The sequence below is a fragment of the Conger conger genome, chromosome 14 (genome assembly GCF_963514075.1).
Source record: "Conger conger chromosome 14, fConCon1.1, whole genome shotgun sequence".
NCBI lineage: Eukaryota > Metazoa > Chordata > Actinopteri > Anguilliformes > Congridae > Conger > Conger conger.
In genome coordinates, this window is record NC_083773.1 from 34,173,323 (window position 1) to 34,182,815 (window position 9,493).

Sequence of the window (9,493 nt, forward strand, 5' to 3'; positions counted from 1 at the left end):
TTTGTTTGTGGTCCAGCTTCAAGCAGGTTGACAGGTTTTCCAGTAGCCTACATAACGCACAGATATTAGGTGTTTTAATTTTGAACGATTGTAATCGCTCTGATAATTTGTGAGACTCTTCATATAGCCGAATAACTTGTAACCATTTAATGTTGAAAAAATAAACAGAAACTTTCGGTAGATTTAATTATTTTTTAGATTTTTTATATTGTCTATGGGGTAAACAGATCAAGTGTCAAGTATCCATGTGCGCACAAACCACGCACGCGTGCGTATTGCGAGGAACAGAATCCAGCTGCAGAATGTACGGTGAGAGACTAGCTAGTGGCATGTGTTTTTTTATGGCGTCAAATATTTGTTCTACACCTGTCTGACTTCCATAACATTATGACACAAACTTGAGTTGTGAGCAGTTTTTTCTCTACAGCTATTAAGTTATTTAGCTTTTCTGCCGCCAGTTCTACTGGTGACTAGCGGCCCGAGTCACTAACAAGCTAATGTTAGCTAGCTAGCTAGCGTTAGTATAGCTAGCACAGTCTGGTGTGCTAACGTTAACTAACGTGTCGTGGTATTCCTCCCTCATTCGCTGCGATCTAGAAATATATTATCTAGCTGCACAGTGGCATAAAAGCAAATGATATTAGCTATGCTAAAGAAAACATTTCCGCGTAACTTAATGCTGAAGCAGTATTTAACATTTTCTGGCTAGCTAGAACGTTGGCTATCTGAACTAGCCATCTAGCTATAACGTTCGTTAGCCAGGAACGGGTTACATTGGCGAACCGTAGCTACCTATTCTAGACCAGCTAACAGTTAGCTGTTTGGCTCACCCATCATTTATTGTAGACTCTTTTGGTAATTTGCAATGCATCTGCGGTAACTTGGTTAACTGTTGTCAATGCGACATTTAGTTATGTGTCACAGAGTCAGTGTCTCGTTTGCTAGCGTTAAACTTGGCCTCATACGACGAGGGTTGTTGATGTCTTGAATGGGGGTTCAGGGGGTGTGTAGCTACAGTTAGCCTGCTCCTGTTGAAGGCGCCTGCTGCTCTACCGCTACATAGATTACACAATATCACACTAACAAGTTAACGAGCTTGCAAGCGACAAAACGGATTGGTGCATCCTAACCCCTTAAATGCAAGGTGTACCCTGTCCTGAACATACAAATGATTGTCCCTCCTTCCTGTCTTGTCTTGCAGTTGGTGTCACTATGGAAATCATTTGCTGAGCAGGGGCGACCAACCAGCTATAACCAGAGCTCTCTGCATTCAATTGAGCGGTCTTGGCACTTGTAGAACCATAACCGTCCCACCTGTAAGGTTCACAAGCTTACTCTCCCATCCTCCCCTTGCATGCTCATCCAAAGTAAAATCCGACTGAGATAGGCAGAGATACAGTGGTGCCTCCTATTGGACAGGAAAGGACAATTCCAAGCCCTGAATGCAAAACCCAAGAGGTGGGAAGGTTGTGGATGTTAGCTTCAGCCTTTGGGCGTGGTTTTGCCCCCCCCCCAAAAAGGCCCTGTGAGCCAGGCAGAGCAGGAGATGGGCGGTGGGCCCTGGTGAGCGCTAGCACGGGGCCAGGCTGCTGTTGCTAATGGAGGCCAAGATGGCGCGCGACCGCGAGGACCTGTTCAGGAGGTACGCGCGTGCCCTGGAACGGCGGCTGGAGGATGGGGGTGGCGGTGACCAGCCGGCGGGAGAGGCGGAGCTGGAGGCAGGGCTGCTGGAAGAGGCAGCGGCCCTCCTGGGGGCCTACCGGGCAGATTCCAGCCAGCGGTTCAGGCTTGTGCGGTTCTATGAAGTGGCAGAGAATGCCCTGAGGGCCCCCAGGGGCCCTGGCCTACGCGGGCTGGAGAGAGCCTTCGCCACGCTGGAGACCGTCTGCGCGAACCTGCTCCTCTTTCCCTGGAAGAAGGAGTTCCGCTGCATAAAGGTACGACGTATCCTTCCCCCCCAACGACTGCACATTTGTGTCTATTTATTTATTTATTCATTTCCAATTACTTCTTTATTTTTTGCCCTCTGGCTTTGTAGTTTTCTAGAAGGTAAATAAAATTGGTGTTACTTGGCGTAGAAGCCATTAAATATAGTGTGTAGCTAGGATCAGCAACTCACGGTCCTCGAGGGAGAACTGCTGATTTTTCACCCTTCCTTTACCTGGGAGTCAGGTGTGTAAACAGTTTGGCCCATCAGAAACAATAATTATGATTTGGATTTCAGGGCCAGAAAAAATGTTGCATATTCAATTCAAGTCAGTGTACCAATTCAAGTAGTTGGAAGGGTGGAAAGTTTTGTGGTTAAAATGAAACCTTCTGTGCTTCAAAAGGCATAATAGTCCTATGTATGTAAAATGAAATGTGGTGATACTGCACACATGCCTTTGCATGTTTTGGTGACTTCAAAGAGAACCTTGAATGGCTTTACAAAATGTGATATTAGACATAGGGAACCTGAGTAAATACAGAACCCTTTCTCATTCTTTCTCATCCCTGTAGACGTTTACAGGCCCGTACGTGTACTACCTGCAGGGGGCGCTGTGTGAGGCTGACCTGCGCTCTCTGCTGCTCCTCATGGGCTACTCCAGGGAGCAGGGCCTGCAGTTCCAGGCGCGCGAGCAGCTGGGGGAGCCAGAGCACCTGCGGCAGCTGGCCTTCGAGCTGTTCCTGGCCCGGGCCGAGTGCCAGCTGCTGGCGGAGGCGGTGGCTGTGGTGGGGGCGGGCGGGGCCACGGAGGCGGAGGCTGTGGAGGCGCGGCGGGCGGGGCGCGAGGGGGCGGGGCCCGGGCTCTCTCTGCGGCCGGCGGAGAGGGGGCGGGGCTGTCTGCGACGGGGGGGGCGCGGGGGCGCGGCCGTCCCGCTCGGTGGACGTCACGGACGGGGCGGGGAGCTGGCAGCCGCCCCCGTCCCGCCCCGTCCTGAGGGCCTCGCTCAGCCTGCGCAAAGAGCCGCTCCGCGCCGACGGCCCGGAGGACCCGGACGACGACACCCTCCACCCTGCCCCCGGCCCCGCTCTTTTCTCCGCCCCCGCTTCTGCTCCTACCCCGTCGGCCGAGGCCTGCCCCTACCCCCTCTCCTCTCTGGATGACGTGGACCTCTACACCGAGTGTGGGGTCTACCGCTGCCCCCTGCTCCGCCCGCCCAGCCGGGAGCCCAGGGACAGCTGGGGGCCGAAGCCCCTCAGCACCACCCAGTGCCAGGGGTGTGGGCGGGGCTTCCCCGGCCTGGCTTCCTGCCCCAGGTGTCACTTGATTCTGTGCTCATCCTGCCATGCCCAGGATCCGTCGCCGTGCTGCGGCTGCCCCTCCCCCTCCCCCCGCCCCCTGGACAGCTACCTGCCAGCCAAGGAGAAGCGGCAGCTGTCCGTCTACTCCAGCAGCCACAGCCACGCCCTCTCTCTTAGCAACAGCCACTCTCTTAGCAACAGTCACAGTGGCGTCCTCTCCCATTCGCCGTTGCCAGAGAAGCCGATGACAGTGTCCAAGCTCTATCCCAGCAAGCCTCCGGTTACCCCGGGAAGCAACGGAGGGGGTGGGTCGCGGTGCGGTTTCTGCAACAAGCCGGCGGCCTCGCACACCTGCGTGAGCTGCAGCAAGGTGTCCTGCGACGCCTGCACGGGGCGCTACGCCCGGGACACCTGCAGCCGCAAGAACGCGCAGCACACCTTCGTCTCCAACCACCAGCTCAGCTACAAAACCGGCACTACTGCCCACACTCTCTACCGCTGAAACGCCCTCCGTCACGCTCAGCGCCAGTCATGCACTGCGTCGCAATCTCCCCTCGTGGCTGTTACAGATAACTGTTACACCCCCTGTGTCATGCCCTATTTCGCCATCACGCCCGTTTACTGTAAGGGTGTATGACATGCTGCCAGCCTGCCTGTTTGCTGTTGTATGGTAATCGCTGGGAACCATCGCAGGCCAATGGGGCACACATGACACCCTCCTCTCTCTGTAGTGGAGTCCTAGTGCTAGTCCTAGTCTCTTCTGATTGGATGTGACTCTCTAGCCCAGGGGTGTCAAACTGAATTCCCAGGCAGCTGCAGTGTCTGCAGGTTTTTGTGGTTTCCTTTTAATCAGCTGACAATTAAGTCAATCAGTGACTTGAATGAACCACGGGTGCTGAGAATAACCCGAAAACCAGCAGGCACTGTGGCTCTCCGGGACTGGAGTTTGACACCTGTGCTCTAGCCCATCCAACCTGAAGCCTACTCCCTTAAAACAAAAATTGGGAGAAGATTAAACAAAAATTTGGTTTATACACTCACTGAGCACTTTCTTAGGTATACCTGAACACCCAAGCATGCAGACGTGGTCAAGAGGTTCAGCTGTTTTCCAGAACATGTCAGAATGGGGAAGAAATGTGATCTAAGTGACTTTGACTGTGGAATGATTGTTGGTGCCAGAGAATGGTGTGATAAGCAAAAAACATCCATGGAGCAGCAGTTCTGCAAATAACCCCACATTACAACAGTGGTATGCAGAAGAGCATCTCTGAACACACGATAGGTCAAACCTCTTAAGTGGATAGGCTACAGCATCAGAAGACCAATAAATCTAAAAAAAGACGTCTAATACATACCTTATGAAGTGCTCACAGTGTATATTCTGGTGCAGAACAAATGGGTATGAACTCTGCAGTCAGGTTTCTTTTAACGAGGTAGCAACTTTACTGGGTTTTATTGGCTTTGTCTCAAATGGCCTGCTTAGTTACTCTATCCCTATTCCTTCTTACACCATGTAGAATATGTCGTATAAGGAGTGAGTGTATGCTCACATTAGTAGCCAACTAGACGGTTTGCTAAAATGTTTGTAACACCATCATCACAGGCTAGTTAGCGACGCGTTTTTCCCAACATATTGCAGTGTACATGAACAATACCAATGCAACTGTCTTCCCTTCTAGAACAACACTAATTTTGTTCTTTGTTTTACTATTTAGATATAGTGGTTACAGATGGAAAGTTATTCCTGAAGTGAGAGATTATGAGTTCTTTTTTCAGAACGCATTTGCAGTGCATTCGGGGATACTTCTTGACTAGTTGATATGGAACTAATGGGCCATTTGAGAGAGATCCTTGCTCTAACCTAGTGTATAAAAATGCATACTGTGGTTGCTTTATAACCCTGTAGTTAATAAAAACGCTTTATGTTCTTCCTTGGGCAAATTCACTTGAGAGTACTGCTATTTATTGTAATCGTTTAAAATGTACAGTTTTATGAAAAATAACTAAATTTATTCTGGAATAAAGTGATGATGTGTTGAAAACTTGAAGTTTTGAAATGGCAGGACCCTTCCACAGGTCAGTGTAGAACTGGCTTTGTAAGCCTCTGGAAGTCACGCTTAATGTATTAGGTGTTCGCTGCATAAAATCGCTGTCAATCACAAGCACTTGTCCAAGAACCGGTTGGTCAGGTGATGTTTTGTGTTTTATTGTATTTGAAGATGGGATTTTACAATACCTGAGTGGTTATCCCTTCTAAAGCGTTGCATGTGATTATGACAGTTTTATAAAGATGCTATGACATGATGAATTGCTATATGAAGGTTTCAGGATAGTACACTTTGTGAAAGGCCCATAGTGTCTGCATGCCTCCACCCTTCTGATCTCATGCCAAGCTACGCCTTTCTAATGCTCTCTACTGTCCACCACTGTATGTGTGAGTGTGTGTGTGCCTGCATGCGGGTGTAAATGTGTGTGTGAGGATGGGAGGGGGGTCACTGGGACACTATGGCTCTCCAGGGGGAGCTCCTATAGGCCAGCTGTCTGCTGTAACCAACCTGCAGTGCTGTACCGTGGATTGAAATACTGCAATAAAATCTTAGTGTGTTCAAAACAACACTTAATTATTTACTCATTCCTCATCCACTTGTTCAAGTTTTGTCTTGCAAGAAGACATTAGATAAAGAGATGTTGAGTAAATATGTCTGAACTATGTTACGTAGCATATCCTCTTTTTTTTTTTCTTCTTCTTTAAAATATAGGGCTCCAGACTAACTTTTTCAACTGGTGGCGCTGGCTCCACTAACTTTTTCAACTGGTGGCACAATCAAAGAATTTGGTGGCACAACATTTTGCTGTGGCATTGCACATTAAGCTATTTTACTACATTTTGCATCATCATGCACAGTAGACCTACATTCAGATATAAAGATAACCCTTTTACCGACCTGATTGTGTGACTGTCTGGATCTTTTTTTCTTTGGCATCCAGAACTTTCTGTGCGTTTCAGTCTGTCCCAGCTGTAAATGAGCTGCACTGTGTCCCAGGCAGACTGTCCTTCAGTTTACGCCAAGGAAGCCTTACAGACACATTGCATTCAAATGTATTCCTTTAGCTGATACTGAAATGACACAGAGGTGTAGGGTTAAAACCAACAGTATCATGATAAAATCATGAAGGCACGTGCAAGAGGGAGATTGGGAATTCGATGTGCTTTAGTTGCCAAAATATATTTGGGGGTATAGTGTTAAATATATTACAGTCTTACATGTAGCAGCCTATACGGGCGACCTGGAGCGTAGTGGTAAAGGTACCTGACTGGGACCCACAAGGTCGGAGGTTCGATCCCCAGTGTAGCCACAATAAGATCCGCACTGCCGTTGGGCCTTTGAACAAGGCCCTTAACTCTGCATTGCTCCAGGGGAGGATTGTCTCCTGCTTAGTCTAAAATCAACTGTAAGTCGCTTAGGATAAAAAGCATCTGCCAAATGATATGTAATGTGTAGCATAAGTCTAATGATATTCCATACAGGATACATGCTGCGAGTATAATATTTAAGGAAGAGTAATTTGACATTGCCATTATGCTGCTGTGTGGAAGAGTGATGACAGTAATAGAAATATGAAAAGCTAAAATGATAATCCTTTATGTTCCTCCTGATAGCATGATCGACTGTTTGCTGTCACCCTTTACCCTCCATGCACCGTCTTATCTCATCCACCATTCCTCATTTTTACAATGCCTCTGCAGCTGAAACAGGTTATTCCTCTGAGTCAGCCTCACTCAACACTACTGCTCTTCATTTAGGCACAAGGCATTTCATAACTGCCAGATATAACCCTGTATTGTTATGGTACATACAGAGATATAAATACAGTGAGGTCTGTAAGTATTTGGGCAGTGGTACAATGTCTGTCCTTTTTCTAAAACAAACACCAATAAAATATCAAAATTATTTTTATTTTTCAAAACTGATATAAACATTTCAACACATGCTGTTGGTCTTCAAGGTGTTCTCTACAAATACTATATACACTAGACTAGAGAATTATAACTATCAAAATGAAAAAAGAAAACATTTTGGCTGCATCCGCATCCACATCACATCACCAATGTTTTCCCTGGCCCAGCAGCGGTAGGTATCTCTTGGCATGACAAATCTTTCTATAAGAATGTCAGCACGTCTCCTCCATTGCCTATAGAAGGGGCAAAAGTTTGTCAGTCATTTACTCTGACTCTCACTGCAGCATTGGCATCCATTGTTCGCCAATACAGGGGAGCATATGTACCTTTGGCCTTTTTTTGTGTGTGTGTAAGTTGTGATTGCTCATTGAAAATGTATGCGATAATGTAGGCCAATTGCTCATTTCTGTTTAGCATTTTGAATAGTAGTGCTTTCCATGTGAATACAAGAAATGACATTTATGAGAATTGTGCAAAAAGTGTGATTTAGAATTGTGATCTGAGTGGAAACCGAATGTGCTTATATTTTTTGCAAAAATTGTATAGGGGTTTGATACATGAGTGTAAGGTTTTGGTTATTGTGTTTCAAGTCCTGGTGTTGGTGTGTAAACATTTGAAAAAAACAGTAATTCTTTGCTTCCTACCAGACGCAACCAGATTTTCTGCGAAGATGTTCTGGTACTTTGTTTAATTCATTGTACCATTGATCTTAAATTGTTTGCCTGGACCACTGGCAGCAAACCATCTCCAAAACATCAATAATTGACTGTAGGTGTGAGTGTAAAACATGTCGATAGTGTGTATGGCCAAAACATTACATTTTGGTCTCATCTGACCATGGCATTCTTTCAGTCATACAGTTGTGTTCAAATAAATACCGAACTAAAGTGAATAATGTGCACCTTTTTTTTATAGCTCAGCGCCAGTCATGCACTGCATCGCAATCTCCCCTCGTGGCTGTCACAGATAACGATCACACCCCCTGTGTCATGCCCTGTTTCGCCATCACGCCCGTTTACTGTATACCTTTGCATACCACTGTTGTAATGTGTGGTTATTTGCATGACTGTCACCTTCCTTCCTGCCAGCTTTGACCAGTCTCTGCCCAGGCAGACTGTCCTTCAGTTTACGCCAAGGAAGCCTTACAGACACATTGCATTCAAATGTATTCCTTTAGCTGATACTGAAATGACACAGAGGTGTAGGGTTAAAACCAACAGTATCATGATAAAATCATGAAGGCACGTGCAAGAGGGAGATTGGGAATTCGATGTGCTTTAGTTGCCAAAATATATTTGGGGGTATAGTGTTAAATATATTACAGTCTTACATGTAGCAGCCTATACGGGCGGCCTGTAGCATAGTGGTAAAGGTACCTGACTGGGACCCACAAGGTCAGAGGCTCGATCCCCAGTGTAGCCACAATAAGATCCGCACAGCCGTTGGGCCCTTGAGCAAGGCCCTTAACCCTGCATTGCTCCAGGGGAGGATTGTCTCCTGCTTAGTCTAAAATCAACTGTAAGTCGCTTAGGATAAAAAGCATCTGCCAAATGATATGTAATGTTGTCGTGAGCCACGGACCCCTTGCCGAGCTCAGACCTCACATTCCCACGAGCAGTACCCCACGAGGAGGTGTGTCGGGGACACACTCTCTTTTCCTTTAAGGACTCCGAACGTCCTGGAGCCCTGGTAAGTTCTACTGAACTTCCAGCCCAGTCTCAAAGTGAAGGGTGATGCAAATCTGGTATACGATTTCCTGTATTCACTGTATTCCTCTAAAATAACCTTTATCACATATGATTATAGTAAGATATACTTTATTATAATCAATCAAAAGAATAGAGTTATACAGCTGACAGGTTATACATCATCTTTCAGTTTGCTAATCACATGCAAGTTCCATATACCCCTTTAGCTCTTTCTAATTTACCTTTCCACCAAGATGTTAAATTCAAGGTACACCCCTCAAATACCCATCATCCTCTTTGGCCTTTACCTTATCTTATGGTTCCCCCTTCACGGAGATAAAAGCTACTGAACTTCCATTGATACAATGGGTACGAACACCCCTAAAGTCTACTACTTATTTATATCGTATATAGTATCTTTCGAAAAAATAAAAGACATAAAAATGAAAGGAAACTTATAACTTTTAAATCACCTAATAATGCTACCTTCTATAGTATCTTACTGAAAAAGAAAAGACATAAAAATGAAAGGAAACTTATAACGTCGAACTTCTATGTACTACTTTTCCTACTTTTACAAGTAATATAGATTATAATTACTACCCATGCCCTAAATATA

The 9,493-nt window shown here is 46.3% G+C and overlaps 1 pseudogene; it reads left to right on the forward strand.

The window, feature by feature from the left end:
- The first annotated feature begins 222 nt into the window (after positions 1–222).
- Positions 223–5,839, forward strand: LOC133110769 (spermatogenesis-associated protein 2-like; annotated as a pseudogene).
- The last annotated feature ends 3,654 nt before the right edge of the window (positions 5,840–9,493 follow it).